The 21975-nt window shown below is 44.3% G+C and overlaps 1 long non-coding RNA gene across 2 annotated transcripts in view; it reads left to right on the forward strand.

Moving 5' to 3' along the window:
* The window catches only part of LOC104652192 (uncharacterized), a 389537-nt gene that overhangs the window by 323551 nt on the left and 44011 nt on the right, over nt 1–21975 (forward strand). The window lies entirely within an intron of this gene.

The raw sequence follows: 21975 nt of genomic DNA on the forward strand, positions 1-21975 counted from the left end.
GGATTGTGAGATGAGTTGGGGGAAGAGGATATAGAAAATCTCTGGGCTTCACAAGTCAGTACTTCCTTCTCCGTTACTTAAGTAGTGAACCGTTTCCTTAAAATATGGCACCCAGTGTAGCCATACCTGCTCACCTCTGTACATCTAACCCGCTCATTAGGGTTTCTAGAGCCAACCTTGCTTTTCTCTGTTTCTTTATTGGATGCCACCGCAAATGGGAGCAGCCCTTACCTTCAAATACCTGTTTGTCTGTGCTTTCTGAGGTATGCCATTGCTGAATCCGTGGAGGCACTTTTGAAAACTTCTGTCTGTTGCTTCTTATCCTACTCACCGATGTCCCACTTAGGGCAGTTATTCTCTGCTTCTGGGAATGCATTTTTTGTTGATGATTTCTGAGGTCTGTTAGTTAGACCTTTGTTCTCCCTGACTTCTCTCATTTCTGCCTTATATGAGGCTCTTCAAGTCTCACCTGTTTTGGGCATTATTTAAATGTAACTTGGAATTTGTGGGTTTTCTCTGTTCCCTAGTTTCATGTAAAATGATGTTTGTGTTTTTTCTTTTTTTTTTATTCATTTTCCTTGTTGCTCTACATGGCTTCCAAAGGGAAAAGTCCAAAATAGAAGCAAACTATCTGATATTTAAAAAGATTTCCCCAGTGATTTTAATGTCCAGGGGGGAGAATAACTATTTAAAAAAACCCAAGAAGATATACATAAAATTTAGCATAATGGTTATTCCTGGATGCAGGCGGTTGTGGAAGGCAGGGAAATGCAGTTGAGGAAAGAGAGCTTCAATGGTAGTGGTAATAATTTATTTCTTAAATTGGGTAGTAGGTTCATGGGTGTTTATGTTATTGTTTACCTTATAATTATGTGTGATTAAAATGTTGCATAATAAAAATAAACAACCTTTAAACGTTCACAGACAAAACTATATTTTAATGACTCAAAGTATAATTAATGTTAATTTGACTGTTGCTGATAATACTATTGTAATAGATTATATTTAATGATAACAAAAAAGCAGCTCCAAGTGGGAAACCAAGGAACCAACCTTATTACTCCCCTCAGCCCAGACAGACAAAAGTACCTTCAGAAAGACTACCAAGATTTGAGTGTTCCTATTTTTTTTAATTAAAAAAACCTGTTATAGTGTCTACAACTGGACTTTAAAACAAAAGGGACTTTTTGGACAGTAATATTTCCACACTGAAAGAATCTTGTTTGCCTGGAACCAGGAGAGGCTGGCGTGGTCACCAGAGGTCTGGGCACTTACAGTGATCTTTTTCTCCACCATCCTGTCTAACAAAGCCACCAGGACACAAGCTTCCCTTCTACTTTACAACTCATTCTCAAAGACCTTAAGACGTGCTCATCAGAGATAGGGTCAGAAGGCATATGGCTATAGTAATAGGGAAAAAATACCTCTGTTTGTATACACTGGCATGGGAAGTTGTATCATTCAGGGAAAAACAAAACAGCCACATGGACCAAAATACATGGCATGTCCCATTTTTGTAAATAAAATGAAAAGATTATCATCTGTCTAATCTTTTGTCTATAGACAGAAAATGTCAGGAAGGATGGACAGTGGTTAACATGGTGGAGGGGGTTGGTGTTAGAAGGACAGAGGAAAGAAGTTTCACTTCCTGCTATAATTTCAAAGATGTGATTGATTTATAAATGATTTTTGATTTTATTGTTTTTAGTGTTTTTCAAATAAAATTTTAAAATAGAATACATTGCTCCTTGTGATAGGCAGTGTTGTAATCTGAGACACTTGCTATCAGCTCTTGCCTTGAAGTGAGTCCCCTGCTCCCTGCCCTGAGACTGAGACAGCTTTTGTGCCCTCTTTGGTGGGAACTATAATCTTAGCATCCAGGAGCTGAACAGTTAGGGTTCAAGTCTGCAACCTAATTTCCCAGGTCACTCCTGATTACTCATGATTTCTAGGCTCAGCATGAAAGTCTCTCCTTCCTTCTTCACGTTTTTATTTTTTAAAAATTGACCAGTGAGATGCATTAAACATAAGTGGTTAAAAACAGGGAGGCAAGGCTGGTGCTTCCACTCTCCTCCTTCCCTAGGAAGCCCTGATTTGGGGTATGAGCTGGATCTGTGGCCAGGGTTCCTGCCTTGGGTTTGCTAACCACAGGGCCCTGTTGACTCTTACTGGGCCAGCGTCCATGTATGTCACTGGGAGAGGAGGAACTGGGATGTTTTGTTCACCCGCCTTTGGCAGGAAGCAGAGGGTGTCCAAAGCCAAGAGGTTTTCCTTTTCCCCAGGCGCTGAAGGTGGCTCACAGGGATGGGAAATCTGAATCCAGAGGATGGACAGTGATACGTGCTGATCCAAACCAGAAATCCAAGCGTGATTGCTGAATAGCAGAACATGTGATTACTGTGGGGTGTTTCCTACTGATTCTTAGACATTTATCATCATTTCCAAAAAGTTTTTCCAAAATCTCAAACTTGCCATTCTTTCAAAAAAAATTTTTTTAAAAGAAATAGTTTTGTGGTTTTTTTTTTATTTATAGCAAAACTCCAGAGACATCTCTTTGTCAGACAAGACTCTATTGCTCCTACAAATAGAGTTCATTATTTTGTCAAAGTGAATTAAAATAGAATGTCACTTACTGAATGTCATATTTCTGGATGTGGCGTTGTATATAAAAGGTCCTCTTATTATTTTTTTTTAAAAGAGAAAATCTGAAAGCCGTGTTGGAAACCCACTTAAGAAAAAGAAATATAGGCATTAAAAAATCCCATCTGGGTTTCGTAAAATTCCTTTCAAATGTGACAGTCTGGTGGGAATCAAGTAGTTTTCAGTTCCAAAATACAATCTTGATAAAAAATTTATAAAGCTGTTTGCAGGAAAGATACTACATAAATTGAGAATAAATATTATGGTCCCTTAGAGAAAAGCTGGGAAATTTTCCACAACTAAGTGGTAAACAATATCTGCTTCTTGCAAACAAATACCCTTTTTAATATCTGGAGTGAATCTCTTTCTATATTCTAGCAATTTATGCCCATGGCAGGGAAGAATGACCAGAGACACTGGAGGGTGACAGTTATTAGGACTAGATGCTAACCCAAGAGAGCAGGGTGGTCCCCCACAGGCCACATTTCAATATTCCAGGGTCCGTATCTTTTGTACCTCAGATTAGTTCCTGAAAAACTGAAAACCATCACCTCCATCTTCTGGTGGCAGGTAGAAATAGGCAGATAAATTGAAGAATGTTTTGTCTTCGTTTTTTGCTAGATAAATACTTCCCAGAACAGAGTACTTATGACTATCTGAGAAAAGAATGAATGACAAATTATGGGAGCTATGGACTCACTGGACTCATTCCCATGTGGTTGAACTTAGTGCTTTCCCTTGACCTTATCATGTACTTACTTCCTTTGCTTGATGAATTCTTACTTAAGTGTTTCTTCTCCTGTCAAGATTCCCCCTCACAGGGAAAAATCAACTGCAGGGAAAATCAACTCTGGGCTCCCAAAATACATTGTATAGACCTCTACTGTGGAACCGATAACAATGAAATGCCCTTATGGATATAAATGGCTGTCTAATCCATTAGACTGTGAATTCCTTAAGAGCAGAATTTTGTTTCATTCAATTCTATATTTCTAACATTTAACATGCCACCTAGCACATAGTAGGTGCAGGAAAAGTTCGTTAATACACGGTTAGATGGATAGCTGAATGGATGACTGGGTAAATTTTTAAAAAATGAATTAATAGATGAGAAAATAAAAACACAAGTGAATACATGAATTCAAAAGTGGAGAAATAAATATACATGAATGAATGGACCAGTGAATAAACCATATGTCTATTCCCCACAGACATATATGCATACGTATATAGTAACACATCCTTCACAACACGTTATTCATTTTGAAGCAATTTACCCCACATTAAAATTCATTTTTAATATCTTTGGGGAAGGTACAAGGAAGTTCTGAGATAATTCACTGGAGAAGACTCAGGAATCAGAGTAGCCTTGTCCACTGGTAGGAGGCAGGGGAATGTTACCTCTTGGGGATTGACCATGATGGGTTTATTGCTAAGATCTCCCCCTTTCAAGGACCTGCTTCCTGTTTCAGCCCTGAGCAACTCCTTGGCTCATTGCATTAGAGCCTCTTAAGACAACTATTGAATTCCAACAAGATGGTTGAGAACATGATCATGGCCATTTGTATATGCAGTTAGTTCCTAACATCTGCCTTCTCCCAAGGAGAATGAGTTGAGAGGTCCAAGGCCCAAAGATTGCAGATAATTCAGCTTCAGTGAGGCCTAAATTTATATCCCAGAGAATTGTGATTCAGGAACGTGCACAGGGCACACAGAGTACAGCAGATCTTGCTCCAAATCCTTGCTCTGCCCCTTCCATGCTGCATGACTAGTGTGACCTCCATAAGCCTGTTTTCTTGGTTGCTGAGTGAGGATAAATAATACCTATGAAGAAGGTACCTATGACAGTTGCTTAATAAAGGGAATTTCTTTCCTGCCTGATTTAAAAAAATTGTGGTTGAAGGAGAGAAACTTCTTGATGTGAGGCCTTTGGCATTGACCACCAAACATGAGGCTACAGAAGGGCACTGATTCCACTTGAATGAAATGTTGGTAGCATTGAATCCCACCAACAGCTCCATTGTTTCTCCAACAATGATTCTGGGGTTCCTGCCTCATCTCTAAGATAGCCTGTGATTCCCAGCAGCTGCAAGGAGCTGCCCTGCTGAGCAATTAATAAGCAATGAAGAGTGTCACCTGGATAAATATTAAAAATAAGGAGATGGAGACATCTTGGCTTCCATTTCAGTATAAAGCCTGTTCTGCCAACTTTGTCTCCCAAAGGCCAAGAATCTTGCTTTAGAAAGTGGGAATTTAATAAGAATGCTGTGTCTTTGGCACCAGTCACCTGTGTCCAGCAGAGGTGACTAGAAATGAGGCTCCCAGGGCACTGTTCTGCAGAGAAACTCCAGCCATCAAACCTATGTTGGCCTGAAGAAGCATCTCAATCCTGGGGGGGTCCTTTTTCAGAACAGAAATATCAAAACCAGGAAGGATTACTAAGCAGCAGGGGTGTCCCCATGAGAACAGAGGGGTTCAGGAGTCATTCAGATCTGATCCAGGCTGAGCAAATGTGGACAGGTCACACTGGCCAGGCTAGCTTGAGGTAGTAACCTTAAGAAGAGAATGCCTCCTTAAATTTTGTACCCCAGATGGCTCACTTGCTTAACCCTAGTCCTGGTCCTAGGTCATAGAATCTTAGCTTTCTAGTTTATAATGTGGGAAGATTATAATACCTAATAATGGTTAAGGTTATTAACATTATTATGTTCACTTTACCCATGTTAGCTGATTTAGTCCTCATGAAGCTGTAAGATAGGTACAATGATTGTCTCCTTTCTAAAAATGGCCAAAGTGAGGTGCCAACTATTCAATAGTGACTTGCTAATATTCCCACATCTAGTAGCTGGCAGGCTGAGATTAGAACCATGGGAGCCTGGCCTGTGCCTCCAGCCTCATTACCGCCATGCTGCACCAGCCACAGTGCAGGGTTTGTGTGAAAACAACATGGGTGACACAGATGAGAAAACAGTTCAGGGGAGGGATATTTTGCTAATAAACTGAGGTGGTGCTCAGTCACCCACGTAACATGTAACTGTGAGGGTCCAAGATGACTTCGACCCCAAAGACCCAACATGGGCAGGGATAGCCCTGGCATGTTCTGCTCCAGCAGATTCTGGTCCTGGAGTTTCCTGGAGCCTACCCCAGACCCAGATTCTGGGACATTGACTTCTCTCCCAGGGCCACCATCCTGACATCATTAATCCAGGCCCTGTGTGGCTGTCTTAAGATTCATTCACATGCATATTAGATAATACCTGCTAGTGATGCCCATTAATTAAGCAGAGCAATTTGTTTATAATTAACTTGAGAAATTTATGCCTTAAGAAAACAATTACAGGCACTGATATAAACACGTTAAGTAGCTATAGCGATGCCAAGTTTAATTGCTTTCAAGAAGAATCATTGATATTAATGCCACAGCCATCACTAGTCATGTTTGACAGCAGCTTGTAAATTCTTCAGCCCTGTGAGCCAACAACACCTCAGGTTATTGGGAACAGGAAGCATCAGCCCTGGGTAACTCTTCATGATTCAGTGCTAAGTGAAAAAAACTCAGCTTGAAAACTGTGTATGGTGCCTTTCCAATTTAGTGAAAAGTAATTTTTTGCATCCGTATTTCCTCCTAGTATGACATATATACATATTTTAATGAATGTATAAGTATAAAGAAATATATTTCCTTGCACAATAAATATAAAAAATGAAAAATTGCATATGAAGTACATATAAAAATACAAATAAGCAGTAGAGGGTTTTTCACAGGTGATGGAATTACTTTTTTACTTTTTTCTTTATGAGTTTTTATATTTTCCAAAAATTTTATAGGAAGGATTTATTTTTTTATGCCAAGAAAAAAATGAGGATAGGTTTTTCTTTTCCAAGTAAAGTACTTTTTAAAAGGTAAGCAGACCCTTCTGTAATAATTATGCATTCTACTTGGATGGCAATTTAGGATGCTTTTTATTTTTGTAAAATAAAATTTTGAAAATAACAAAGTCACCATTTTCACAGAAGTGATTCTCAGTGTGGGACTGTCCCTGCCCCTGCTGTATAGTTCAGGAAGAAATGCAGCACTCTTCGACTTTTAAAAATATCAGCTCATGAAAATACTTCAAGAAGCTGTTGGCAGAACTCCCACACTGCGGGTGCCTGCACATTCAGGATAAAACACACCAGCCAGTCATTCTGGACAAGGATGAATTCTCAAAGGACTCAATGAATAAACCTCCTGTTGACAAGCCTGTGTACTTAGAAGAGGGGTGAGAACCCATCCTTGCCAAATGATTCATCTGCCCAAAATGTCACAAGTGAATAAAAGGAACATTTAGCTAAAAGTTGTGAATGCCCTTTTAGAAAATGCACTCCCAGAATGTCAGAGGTATCTGACCCAACCTGCTCCTTCTCCAGCCAAGAGAAAGTGCTGAGATCCCATGGGGTCACTTGCTAGCCAGAGACAGTGCTCATTCTGATCACAGATAGGCTCCCCTTTTTGCTAACATTTAATGAACACCACTGATTCTTTGTCAGGCAGTGGCCTTTTACACTCTTCTTAATAAAGGTTTTTAAGCGCATGGTCTGGTGCTTCTTAAGGCATAGTCACTAGAATACTCATTTTGTTAGTTGCTCCTTGAAAATAATTCTCTCATACATTAAGTTTTGGAAACCCTGATTGATCTTTCCCTTCTTGGAGATTCCTGATGGTATCAGCTTATCAAAGTCCTGGAGGAGTCCCACAGTAAAGGCACTTGATTATCTTTGTTTAATGCATTGTTTCCCAAACTCACTTGAGCGCAGAATGCTTTTGGTTCTGTAACATCTCTCAACAACTTCAACTAGTCTTCCTCAAAAGCAAGTTTGGGAAAAGTCAGGAATTCATTTAGTTTGAAGATGCAGAACAACTAAATTTGGAGCTGTACCAGCTGGGCAAGTTATTTCATCCATATGGCATGCTGCCAGACACAGGGTAAACCCTGAACAAACATTGGTTTGATTAGTGGAATCAGAGGAAACAAAGCTCAAATCAGTGAAGTAACGAGCTGAACTGCAAACTCACAATCCAGGCCCTGTTTTATTTTTATAACACATAGTAAGAGACATTTCAACATTAAATAAAGTAAAAATGCTATCTGTAAATCTTTATTCATTTAACAATGCGTTCGCTCTCTTACTTGAATTCAAAACTGTGGACCTGGATCATTCAATCTACCCTTCACTTTAGAGGTGAAACTGATGCTCACTTAAGCCATGTGATTTGTCTGAGGTCACAGACTATTTAGGGGGTTCAGGATTTAAGTCTTGTAAGCATAAGTTTGGGTGACTCTCAGACTCTGACCTCCCGCCCATCTTCTCATTACCCGCCACACTGCCCCTCTGAGGTGACAATTCAGTGAAACCAACAAGAAATTTAAAATGAGGCAGATTTGGATTTAAAGCCTGGCTCTACAAACAAGCAGCAGAGTGACATTGGGCAAGTGGCCTGAACTCTCTGTGTCTCAGTTTCTCCATCTGTTAAATGGTAATCATAACTCACTTCACAGAGCTATTGAGAAGATAGAATGAGATAATACATATAAAAGATCACTGTCCTAAACTTGGTGTGGGATAAATTTTATCCCCTTTTTTCATTACTATTTTGAAGAGCTCTTGATTCCTTTTTCTCCTCAGAATGAAAACCTGTTTTCTCTATAGCTGTCATTCTGCAGTGGTCCTTTATATTTGAATGACAAGAACCTTTCAATGTCAACAGAAGGAAACAGAATAAATAAGTGAATTGCCTGTTGATGAAAAAATAATGTTGAATTCTAAGGGTGTGAGACTGAGAAGAAGAGAATGTGTGACTTATGATACCCTGAGCTCTGTTTTCCAATAGGGCTTGTAGATATGGAAACCAGGTCACCTTATACAGAGGGACGGAGAGCCATCTTTTGGCTGTTACCTTGTCATGAGCTCTAGCCCAGTGGGATAGCCTTGCTGATGGGCACTGACATGGACATGGGCAGGCCACTGGTGCAGACAGCAGTGCATTTCCCTAGAAGAGTCATTAATTTAAGGCTGGCAGAGGGCTTGCTTCTCCTGAGAGCCAGGCAAGACTTGGAGCATTTTGCAGACAGATGGGCCGTGAGCAGGCCTTACCAAGCTCTCTGGCTACAGCACAAGAAGCATGCATTTATCTGGCTTCTTTGAGACAGGTGTCTTACTTTTAACATGCAAAGTAGCACCCACCCCTCCACAGTCCCCTTGTCATCCCACCCTCTCCATGCCTTTACTCCAGGCCTCATCTCTCATCTGGTCCATTGTGCCAACCTCTTAACTGGCCTGCCATCTCCTATCTAGCCCCCTTCTTGTTGATTCTTTGCAGCCAGAGCCATTTTTCCAACTGCTGACCTGCCGCCAGTGGCTTCCTATGGTTTCTAGAAAAAAGTCCAGAGACTCTGACATTTGAGATTCTCCAAATCTGGCCAGTGTACCTTTAGCCTTACTTTAAATTCCTCTCATATGTGCCTCCTTTGCTACAATCATACTGAGCTTCTTGACATTTCTTTTATTTTCTATTTCATACTCTGTTATTTTAAGTCTCTTAAGTCATTGCAGTGGCTATTTTTCTGGAGTGGCATTTTCCCCTCTTCTTCATCTTTAATACTCAGTTCAAATGTCAGCTTTTTTATTTATTCTTCTTATACTCTCTAAAATTAATCATCCTCTCCCTTGGATTGTCACACTACTCTCTTCATACTGTTTACAAACAATTGTAAAAATTTCCATTTTCCTCTCCAGATCATGAGCTTCTTTCGTGCTGGGGCTGTGTTTATTCATTTCAGCATTCCCTGTGCCTAGCTCAGTGTCTGGTACATAGTAACTGCTTAACAAATGAATGGATTAGTGGAGGATGGATGGATGAGTAGATGAATGGATGAAAGAAAGGAGGAAAAGAGGAATAAAGGAAGGAAGGTAAGAAGGAAGGAAGGGAAGGAAGGAGGGAGGGATGGAGGGAACAAGGAAGGGAAGAAGGCTGAGTGAGTGACTGCGTGACTATGGAAATGTGGTGGGGAGTGTACCCCACATAGATTTACATGCTGGAGTACAGTTAAGGACAACAGTTTTGTCTGCAGTGGGGAGGTTGCAGCTGATGTTGTGATGAAACAAAAGGAAGTTGAAATATACAATAGAGAAGCAAGCTTGTTTTTTCCCCCTGGAGAATTCTGGGCTTTGGAGAAGTCACAGGAATCACAGAGGAAAAAGAGAAAAGGAAGTCAGTCTCTCCCTGCCAAGACTCAGAGGACAGAGAGTAAGGAAGGAATCAGGCTAGAAAACCATGGCAGCAGAGAGGGTCAGTAAAAGTCAAAACCACAGAGGTGAATTGTGCATTTTGCTACCCAAGGCACAAATATTCTCCTTCAGGGCCAGCAAGTACCCTGGAGAACTCCTTGTGTCTAAGCATCACTGGGATAAGACGCTGTGATTTCCATGGAAGCAAGTTACAACAATGGGCACAGATAACATTGGTTGATTAATTTCTTTGTTAATATCTTTCTCAAACACTGAGTGTTTGCAAGTGGGAGCTCTGGGCTGGATGGAAGGCCTTTCTTCCATGAATGGAGATTTGAGCTGAGAGAAGCAACCTATCTTCCCTGACAGTAGGAGCTGAAGAATCGAACACAACACTGTAACTGTGCTTCACTCGTCCACATGGAATACTAGGTATTGGGGCACTGAGAATGGAGATCTTGCTCCAATTCTAAAGAATTAAAACAATAAAATGGGACTTGAGACAAGGAATTTATTTACGAAGTGTTTCCTGGCTATTGAGAGAGGGACATGCTTGTGCTGGACAGATTTGATAGCTAAAAGATTTAGGTATTTTGGACCTGTGATCAAAGAACTCAACTCAAAATCTAATTTCGAGTCTTTCAGATCTGGGAGGAAGGAGATTTTGTCAAAGACCCCTGGCCTCTTTATTGTAGAATTCATTAGTTCAACTAAACACGTAGGAAGTATTAACTGCCAGGAACTGAGTAGGGCACTGGGAGCCCCCGGTCTCAGGGAGCCCTGTGGGAGAAGGGTGTGCCAACAGCCAGTGCCATGCCACATGGCCAGGGCTCTGGTGAGAGTATATGTGCCAGCAGCTGGGGCCCACAGGGTGAGATTGGGGTGCTGTGCTTCATGTTATGTGGGAAATCATGAAAGACTTCACAGGAGGAAGAAGGCTTAGGAGGAGGAAAGAGTTACCAAAGGGACAAGAGGAAAAGGGTGTTCCGGGCAGATGGATTGGAGTCTGGGGAAGATCAGCACAGAAAGACCAGTAGGGAGTGTGGAAACAATCCGTATGTAAGATGCTGGGAGGAAGTGCGAACTGGAATGATTGCAGGAGGAGTGGAGAGAGGAGCACAGATTGGAAATAGTTTTAGGAGAAGGAATTGGCTGGGCTGGATGATTGATGGGACGTGAGGGATGGCCCAGGCAGAGTCAAGGATGGACTTGTGTTTCCAACTTGCATGACACTTGCACAGTGGTGGGAAACCAGTGGGGAGGATCAGACTTAGGGGCAATGCAGAGAGTGCAGATTTGGGTGTGTGAGTCTGCTGTCTTGGAGGACCTTCAGGAGGAAGTAGCAGGATAAACAGATCTGGAGATCAAGACAAAGGGCAGAATTGAGACACAGGCTTGGGAGCTATCCACGGGCAGATGACAGCCATTAGGAAATATATTGGGCTCTGATGATGTCCTGTGAGGTCAGCAACCGTGAGTGGGGAGTTGTAAGGCCTGACGCATGAAAGCCTTCGGTTCTGCTGGTCCATCTCTTCCACTGTGTTTGCCAGGCCATCCTGCTACCATTGCCACTGCTGCCACCCTCCTCCCCTGCCTCTTGCTTCCCTGGCCTGTCCTCACTCTGAGTGGCCACGGCAGAGTCACAGCCAAAAGATAAAAAGATGGCAAACAGAGCTCAGGTGGCCAGTGTCAGCATTTCAACAGCAATGCGGAGGAGCTCAGGCGGCCTGAATAATGGGGCCACTGTGTCACAGGCCTCCTGGGTAGTTGGGGAGGGCTAGCTGGAAGAGGCCTGCTGCCAACTGCTGAGGGATGTTTCTTCTGTCAGTGAGGGGTTCAGCATGGGAGGATTTCTGAACTGGAGAAAGAATGAATCTTTCACCATAGGTCTAAGGGTCATAGGCAGCTTTTCCCATGTACTGTTTCGAAATGCACTGTGGGTAAAATGTGGCAGGAGAGAAGCCAGCCTGCTTCCTACATCCTCTCTTCATGGGTTTCATTTCACTTTCCACTGGAAGACCCAGGCAGTGAGGGGTGGGTGCTCCTGTGCTAGGAGTTGTGGGTCCAGAAAAGGCTGGCACTAGGGGAGCGGGGGACCCAAGGGACATTTGCACTGAATCCCGATGGCCTGCCTCTTTAAGATTCAAGATGCTCCTATCTTCTGGGTGTCCAAAGCCAAGGTGGCGGGAAGGAGGCCTGGGCATGGAAGTGGAAGCCTGTGCCCTCGTTCTTCCTCCAGCTTTTCCACAAGGGGGCTGCTAATGCCAGCCCTGGGAGGTGTGATTTCCAGCCCCTGCCTCTATGTGGAGCATAGGTTCCTCGCTGGAATTTTGGATGTGTGTTCATTAGACTGAATCAGTTTTGTTTGTTCAACTTCAGACACATCACCTACCACCTCTTGGAAGAGGTTGTTGCTTGAGAAGAAAAACGACTTCAGTTAGGAACAAGCTTTGCTGAGATGTTAATGTTCACTTTCTACTCACCCCAACACCAACCCTAAAGACACAGGCACCCACATATCCCATAGAGGATGCAGTGGCCTGAAATTGCCTATTGGCCTGGCCAGGATGGGCTCTGGGGGCTGGACCAGGTGGAAGGCAGGATATAGGGTGGTTGCATTCGTCAGGGTTCTCTAAAGGGACAGCATTAATAGATGCATACATGAAGCAGGGTTTATTAAGGAGTATTGGCCCACATGATTACAACATGAAGTCCCACAATAGGCCGTCTGCAGGCTGAGGAGCAAGGAATCCAGTCTGAGTCCCAGAACCTCAAAAGTAGCAGGGAAGCCATGAGTGTAAACTTCGGTCTGTGGCTGAAGGCCCAAGAACACCTGGCTAACCGCTGGTATAAGTCCAGGAGTCCCAAAGCTGAAGAACTCGGAGTCCGAAGTTGGAGGGCAGGAATCATCCAGCATGGGAGAAAGATGAAGGCCAGAAGCCTCAGCCAGTCTAGACCTTCCACGTTTTTCTGCCTGCTGTATCGTAGCGGTGCTGGCAGCTGATTAGGTTGTGCCCACTCAGATTGAGGGTGGATCTGCCTCTCCCAGTCCACTGCCTCCAATGTTGATATCCTTTGGCAACCCCCTCACAGGCACACACACACCCTCAATACTTTAAGGAAAAGTACAGTTGACACTTAGTATTAACCATCACAGGGCATCAGTGGCCTGCTCTGACAATCACCAGCAGGGACCAGAGGCATGTCCTTTAGCCTCTGTGTGCCTTACCTGTCTGGGAGATGCCAGAGGCAGGAAAGGAGTTGTTATCCATAGCTAGTTGCGTGTGTATTTTTTAAGGACAGATACATTCAACAAACCTGGGGTAAGGCAGGTAGATCTACTTCCTGTCTACACACACCCTCCTGCCCCCACCTACACACACACATAGAAGCTGCCGCTATTGGGCTCCTTTAACAGGTAGGGCTCCAGAGTACAACATAAGACAAAATCTAAGATCGGGGAGGGGCAGCTTTTCTGGGCTCCTACTGTGGGGCAGACATATGCTGTGAGTATTTTACACCTTATTTAGCTTTCACAGAATTCTTTGCAGGGCAAGGATTCAGAGAGGTGAAGTTACTTGCTCAAGGTCACACAGCTGGTAAGTGGTAGAGCCAGGGTTTAAACTTTTCAATTAAGTGAACAGTTGCGGTCTGGCTCCCAGTGACAGGCTCTTTCTGTCTCATCATGCTGCCTCTGGCAGAGGTCATCCACAACTGTGCACCTTGCCTGTGTCTGACCTCCTGCAGTCTTGGCTCCAGCCACACCTGTCCCTGTCTGGCTGACTTGCTTATAGCACAAGCAAGATTTTGAATGTTTTCTCTTCCTTCTTAGCTTCCTGTCACCCTTAGTTTTCAACTCAACTCGGTATCCAGAGTGTCATTTTCAGAATTTTCCCTTTAGCTAACTCCCAATCCTGTACTGTTTCTGATGAGCTGGTGAGTTTTCTGACTGCCGTAGACATTATCTTCACTTTCCAGCTATGGGTTCTCCACTTAGCACAGGGTCATATTGCCAGCTGTCCCCTCCGTCTCCAACTGGAAGAAGCTGGCACTTATGCAGGGGCTGACCTGGCAAGTGTCTCAGGCCTGTGTCCTGTGCGGGTTTAGGAGGCAAGTCAGCTACCAATGGCTGTTTGTTTTTCCTTGTCTAAAGAGAAAAGCCGTGGGGGTAATGGGATAGCTGCTGAGTCAGGGCTGCAGTGCTGGGTGAGCAAGTTCCCTTTGGACTGAACTAGCTGAACTGATATGTTAGGACTGTCCCCTATTCCCATTTCTGGGCCCTTGGCAGTGCCTTTTCTATTTCCCCACATCTAGTTCTGCATGTATTTTATTTCCCCACGTTTATCTCTGACTTTGGATCAGTTTGACACTTCTCCCATCCTACTCTTACCCTTGTTGAGAGACTTCCAGGTATGGCCCTGGCTGCTGCTGGTCCATGATTTTGTCTCTTGGGCCACGGAAAGAACTAGCAATAAACTGATGATTGACACTCTCCCTACGTGTCTCCCCCTCCCTTCCTGCTTAGCCTGGTGCAGCTGCAGGATCAGGCTGTGAGTGTGTTACAGATACGGTTGGTGCCCATCTCCGCTCACCCCTCGCCCCTCTGCACCGTGGTTTCCCTCTGCAGTATCTGTAACTCTTTACCCAAGGGGAAGACTGGAAGTACTGGGGAGCTGACACCCCTAGGAGCAGCCCTGAGCCAGTGCTGGATGGTCCCTGGAGGATAAAGGCTTCCTGTCCCTCCCATGGGACAGCCCTGAAGTGCGTTCCACGTTATCAGGTGTCCCCAGTGAATGTCCCCTCAGGTTCTCATGACAGCAGGCTGCTCGTTTGTTCACCCAGAGTTGGCTCTCTTCTTTCCCTGTCTTATTTCCTCACTCCCCTAGACAAACTTCTGTACCAGCTACTTGTACTCAAATCTTCAGGGTCTGCTTCTCACGGGGAGGGGAACCCACCCTAGGACAGGGTCCTACAGCCAATGTTCTTGAGGATTCCAGCTTCCATTCGGTGCCTTTTCAATGGGACCACAGTTCACAAACTCCCACGGTGGTTTCAGGACCCAGTGCAATTGCCAGAACTCCAGTGAGCGTGGGAGGAAAAAAATATTGTTTAACATAGGCATCTTTAATGGAAGCAAGTTATGGAGCTAATAATACTGATATTTTCAATGGACCAAATTAAATTATGCTTCCCATCTTGTGTCTTAATTAAAGGGGTAAAAACTGTTTCACATATTAATTAGCAAGTGTGTCTTGAAAAGACTTAAATTAATATGGGAGTCATCACCATAGGAGAGCAGCCCTCTGCCAAGATTCATGAGGCCAGAGAGAGCGCAGAGAATGGAGTATATTTCTGGCGGGAATGAGAGCAGCCACTGCTGGAACTCAAAAACTTTGGTTTCTTGAATTTTCTGAAAGGATAAACGCAGGAACCTGGTGTGAAGCTGGAAGGCATGACGTTTTCTTTTCTAGACAGGTCTACTTTCTCCATGTGAACCTTTTTTAAGACACTTAAACATTGCATCTAGAAATGATGAGAGTATAAAGGATGGTGGGGACAGAGAGTGCCTGCTAATGACAGCCCTGCCTTGCTTGGCCCAGCTCCTGGGATTCGAGTTCCTGGAGTTTCTGGAAGCATTGTTGGCAGAGCCCGAAAACAGAAGGGGTCCTCCCTCATGGGTGTCTCAAGCCCATGTCCTGTATAGGTGTAGAAGAGGAGCTGGTGCTGATGGCTGTTTGTTTTTCCTTTGAAGAGAAAAACAGTGTGGGAACAAGGCTTCCATGCTGCTGCTGAGTGTTCAAGTCCTTCCACAGCTCTGTTGGCACGTTTTTTTTTTTTTATTTTTATTTTTTGTTTGACTTTAAAAAATTTCACGAGTAACACATACTTGAGGAAAAAAAAACAATTTGAAAACATATACGCAAAGACGAAAGAAACAAAACAAAAACATAATCCCATCACCCACATAATGTGTTGCTTTCCTCTATAGGTCTGCCCCCCCCCACCCCACCTCATGTGTCTGTGTGTATTAATAGGTACATCTGCGAATGTATCTGCAGATGAGGTGGGAAGGGTGGGTTGGGGGGTGGGATCTGGTGCTCACGTTCTCCTGCAGCTGCTGTTTCTAAACACTTGTTCCAATCTCCCTTTGTAATGCCCTCTCACATCTTCCTGTGGCTCCTGCTGACTCTTCCAGCCTTTTCTGATTCACTCCGTTTCAACCATGAGCAAGCCCCTCCTCCTTCATTTCCCAGAGGCGAGTTAACACAAGTCTATCGTATAATGACCTGTATTAAAGGGTTTGAGTAAAATGGGATTTCAGCCGGAAAATGGAAGATTAGACACCATTATTCCTGCCACTCTCTGCTAAGCCCGAGGTCCTGCTACCAGATTGCTTAGCCCTGTCCCCTTTCCCCAGGCTCTCCTCCCATCTCCTCTCTTCTCTTGTCACATGTTTCCCAGAACACCTTTCTCTTGGGTGCTCAAGGGATCATCAGAGGCCTTTGATCCAGAGCAGCTCCATCTTGCATAGGGGCTGGGTAAAATAAGGCTTGAGACTTGCTTGGCTGCATTTCCAGGAGGCTAAAGCATTCTAAGTCACAGGATGAGACTGGGCATTGGCACAAGATGAGACAGGATGTCGGCTCAAGGTACAGGTCATAAAGACCTTGCTGATAAAACAGGCTCCACAGTAAAGAAGCCGGCTAAAACGCACCAAAATCAACATGGTGACAAGAGTGACCTCTGGTCATCCTCACCGCTACATTCCCACCAGCACCATGACAGTTTACAAATGCCATGGCAATGTCAGGAAAGTTACTCTGTATGGCCTAAAAAGGGAAGGCATCTATAATCCATTCCTTGTTTAGCATATAATCAAGAAATAACCATAAAAATGGGCTCTGTCTATGGAATAGTCATTCGTTCATTCCTTTACTTTCCTAATAAACTTGCTTTCACTTTGATGTATGGATTCACCTCGTTCTTTCTTGTGCGAGATACAGGAACTGTCTCTTGGGGTCTGGATCGGGACCCTCTTCCAATAACAGGACCACTCGAGTTCCTATTACTTTGTTGTGCTAGACAATTTAGTTTTCTTTTTGTCTCAACCTCTTGTATGCAGACTAGCCTGCAGCCTTCCCTATCATAGCCAAATGGCCAGGGATTTTCTGAATCAAATAGAAATCTATTTTAGAGATGAATTTGCCATCCCTCTGGAAGGCAGAAGTAGTGGAGTATTTTATTTTATTTTATTTTATTTTCCTTACCATGAAATAAAAAAGTCTTTAGTGACTATTCTTTAGTTAAATTGGTGTATGTGGTGGCATGTACAACCTCTGAACCATATTTTGGACTTAGTTCTTAGAAGTGAGGGTCTAGGTGAGAAAATCTGGCCAATTTCAAGTCGATCTGCTGAACGGCTATGCAGAAAGAAGGGCTCACCCTTCCTGCAGCAGGAGGTGAGAGACTGTTTTCTCTTATCCTGGCCAGCTTTGGATAATATAATTTACAGGGGAAAAGAACTGTCCCCTTTGACAGGTACAAGGCAGACCTGCATGTTGATGTGATTTGGAAAGCTGGTTTGAGCTGAGCGCGGGCAGAGCCTGGGACTCTGGAGCCCTCTATAGAAACCCCACGTGTCACCTTTTTCGCAGCAGGCTTCCAGATGGAATCTTAGATTCTGCATGGCCATTTATCAGTTTCCAAATGCTACTTTCCAATTTGCATCAGACCTTTTCTACATATTAACATGATTATGTTACTAATGTATATGTTTTTGCTCTTCTACCAAATTTGTGTTTGAAACACCAATGAGCTTACAAGGTGAGCTGGCTCCCTGGGGGAAAAGGATTCAGCTGCTTCTGCTTGTGGTTCATGAGGACATCCTGAGAGGGTCACATGGAGTCAGAACAGACTCTGGCAGTCCACTCTTTGTCTTTTGCTGCCTCTGCTGCTAAATGTTGGCTTCAGCCCAATTCTTTTTTTTTTTTTTTTTCTCTCTTTCGCCCAGGCTGGAGTACAGTGGCACGATCTCAGGTCACTGTAACCTCTGCCTTCCTCTGGTTTCAAGTGATTCTCTAGCCTCAGCCTCCTGAGTAGCTGGGATTACGGGCATGTGACACCACATCCAGCTAATTTTTGTATTTTTAGTAGAGATGGGGTTTCACCATGCTGGCCAGACTGGTCTCAAACTCCTGACCTCGTGATCCGCCCTCCTTCACATCCCAAAGTGCTGGGATTACAGGTATGAGCCGCCGTGCCTGGCCCTAGCCCAATTCTTGACCTCTACCTTCTCTGCAAGTTCTTTTTCTTTTTCCCATTCAAAGACCGGGGACTTAGGTTAGGGGGTTCAGTGCCTTGCTTTGCCCAGGAGTTTTCTTGGGAGTGGGATCCAGGGCTCAGATCTAAGTTAGGCATTTCTGCAGAGGTGATTCAGGCCAGGGAGAGCCTGATGGTCAAACCATAGTCCAAATTCTTTGAGAAAACTTTTCCCAGTCTCTGACCAACTACATTGCTTTGTCCTCTAGGGGCCTGTCATGGGTGCTTTTGAGTGTCATTGCTGGAGCAGGCCTCTACCTCTGAACAGGGGTTTGGGCTCTAAAGCTTCTCGAGCATTTACTGCCACCCATTCTGTCCTCTCTGCTCCTGCTTTTCCCCACGCCTGAGCATGAAGACAAGTGTCACTATCAGTTGGACTTTAGGGATGCAGGGTTTGTTTTGCCCAGTGTAAACTGAAAACAGTACAATGGCTGGGCCACAGGTCTATCCTGCTGACCATGGGGCCCCCTATTTGGTATCAGTGCTGCCGTGAACCTTTAAATCAGCCTCTCCTCACCCAGTCATTCACAGGACCTGCCATCCCTTGAAGGGGAGCCACAGGGCAGGCACTCTGGGCTCCCCTTGTTCATCCCCAGCCTGCAGGGCCAATGCCAGGCTCCCTTCCCTCATGTGCAGGGGTGGCATGGAGAGGTACGGTGAAGGCACCGTCCCCAGCTCTGTGTCAGAGAAGCTGAATGCAACTCACAGGCAGTGGGTCAATAGCTAGCTGGTCCTTATGCCCATCCTTCCAAAGATACAGATGATGAATGAAGAAAGAGCCAGAGGCATAATCTCCCCGTCCCTGTCATACCTGTCAGACCACACCCCTATGACAGGCATCTCACACAACTTGGGGCCTGCTTCTGCCTGCCCCAGCCTTTCTCAGCAGCAGACACAAAAGCTTGTCACCATCAAGATCCCGGATTCCCTCTGACCAGAGGGCATTTGAAACTTCAGCCAGTTTCCCAAGTTGAAGGAAGGTTTTGCACTTCTATCATAAGTATGCAGTTCCTAAGGAGAGATTTGGGTTCTTCATCACTGACCCAGGACCAGCTTCAGCCCGAGGCCATGGATGGCTGGTGTTTCCTGGTTTGACCTTAATTCTTACCAGCAATAGAGCCTGTATTGGTTTTCCTGTGTTTCCACAACAAATTACCACAAACTGGGTGGCTTAAAACAATAGAAGTTTATTCTTTCACTGTTATGGAGCCCAGAAGTTCAAATCCGAAGTGTTCGTAGGGTTGGTTTGTTCTGGAGGCTCTGAAGGAGATGTCTCTTCTCTAGTTTCTGACAGCTGCAGCAATCCAAGCTGCTCCTTGGCTTGTACGTGTGTTGATCCATCCTCTGCATCCATCATCACATCACCTTCTCCTCTATGTGTCTCATCTCCCCTTCTCTTCTAAGGACTCAGGTCACTGAGTTTAGGGCCCACCCAGGTAATCTAGGAGGATCTCATCTTGAGATCTGCCTTTGTTGTGTTGCTATAACAGAAGACCACAGACTGGGTAATTTGTAAATAATAGCAATTTATTTCTCACAGTTCTGGAAGAAGCACAGGATTAGGGAGCCAGCAGATTCAGTGTCTATGAGGTCTGCTGTCTCTTCTTCCAAGATGGCACCGTGTTGCTGCATTCTCTAGAGGGGATGAGCACTGTGTCCTCACATGGAAGAAGGTGGAAGGGCAAAAAAGGGGCAGACTCTGTCTTCACGTCTTTTCGTAACAGCACCTAATCTCATTCATGGAGGCAGAGTTCTTATGACTCAATCACCTCCTAAAGGCCACATTTCTTTATACTGTTAGATTGAGGATTAGGTTTCAACATATATTTTGGAGGGTACTAAACATTGAAACTATAGGAAGCTCCTTAACTAATTACATTTGCAAAGGCCACCCTCCCACCCCACCCCCGACCCATTCATAGGTTCTAGGGTCTCTGGCCCCTTGCTGATTTCTTGCTCTAGCCTGTGAGCCTGGCTAATCTTGTTTAGCTCCAAACTTCGCTCACATCTGAGCTCCTCCAGCAATACCATCTCTATTGGTTGACCAAATTCTGGCCAGAATGTCAAAATTAATTTGAGCTTATTGTACCCCATTAGACACAGAATGAAATACTGGACTCTGGCTGGCCAAGTCAGGACACAGGCAGTGGCTCAGCTCAAGGGCATGTCCTTTGGCATGAGACAAATCATGGTTCTTGGCTCTGACTTCTATTTCGGAGCCTCGGTTTCCTCAGCTGTAAAATGGGTTTGGGTGATGGTGTTTTTCTCAAGGGTGGTACATATGTGCACAAGGCCCAGGGCATGAGGGATCACACAGGGGTTTCTTGGCCCTTCCCTTCCTTTCTCTTTCTCCCATCCACCCTATGGAGTAAGTGCTTTGTTACTACAGAAAAAAGAGGCAGGATCCACAATGTGGTAATACTGTAAGGTATTAATAATGCATTATGCTTAAGAGGAAAAGCTTTCCCACTTTTCCCACTCCTGTTAAGAAATAAGATAGTACTAGAAGCCTATGGCCCAGGATCCTGGGAATTCACAACAGGGTAAAAAGATCAAGGGCATTTCTGGAAAAAGAAGTGGCACCTCCTCATTTATCCAAGACAGATTCTGTGTGAAGTGTCGTATCATAGAGCACCTGCAGAACTTTCCAGAATTTACAGGCATAACTAAAGGGCTACAGGCAGGAAATACTCAGTGTCTTAATTCTGTCTCCTCCTAGTTTCTTCTTGTGGACCAGCATTCTTTGTCCCAGCTTCTCCTCTTGTACAACAAGCTGCTGCCAAGTCGAAGCCTGCCTTTTGATCCATGATAGCACAGAAATGGAACACTCCCAACATCCCCTTATCCTCCCATCAACAGGCCAATGCAGCACTCCCTGTGCCAACCTTAAAGCCACAGTTGCAATGACTGGCAGGAAGGATGGTTAACAGTCACTGAGCAAACAGTTGGGGTGAGGGTGAAGTTTAATCATCGGTTAGTTTTAGTTGGAGTCTATCTTTGATTATGAGCGTCACACAGTGCATATTTTCAGTCATGTCTACTTTAAAGCAAAATTGAGAACTAAGAAGTCTTATCATTGTCTGGCAGTCACTATGGATTTCTGTGATGGGTGAGTTTAGTTAAGCTAGTCACAGTTGACAATGAATATGCAAACAGATTCTAACGTAGACCTTTGCTCATCTCCCCACCTCATTGTATTACGCCACATTGGGGAGTGTGAGTATCTTTTATGCCCAACCCTGAGTGACTGCTGGCCTTTCCCCAGCTTGCCTTTCCCCTTCCAAATTATTCAGAGCTCGAATCCCTTAGATCTAAACCCAGGTTAGCTTTTCTTCACCAGCGAGAGCACCCACTGGCACAGCCCTCTGATTAATTAACCGAGTTCTGCTGAGGGCCTTTTTGTGGATGGATCGGGGAGCACATGTATCCCTTTAAACGTGCTTAATTAAGCTGGGTGAATCACTGGACTCCTTAGCAGTGGGCTGGGCCTTGAATCAAGTCTTATGGCATATTTGCACAAGGTGCTCTGTGTTTGCTTATTGAAACGGGATCATCTGTCTGGAGGATGCCTCGCATGTCTTGTATTAGGACATTCTTCCTTGGCACAGCAACGTGGCCCTCCCCTGGAGTCTCCTTATAGATGAGCTATGATTCTACTATTCAGAGAGGTTGGCCGGCTGCCTCCAAGCAAGGGATGCAAGATGCACTGGTAATAGTAATGCTATTCAGAAGTGATATTTGACATAT

The sequence above is a fragment of the Saimiri boliviensis genome, chromosome 6, assembly GCF_048565385.1.
Source record: "Saimiri boliviensis isolate mSaiBol1 chromosome 6, mSaiBol1.pri, whole genome shotgun sequence".
Lineage (NCBI taxonomy): Eukaryota > Metazoa > Chordata > Mammalia > Primates > Cebidae > Saimiri > Saimiri boliviensis.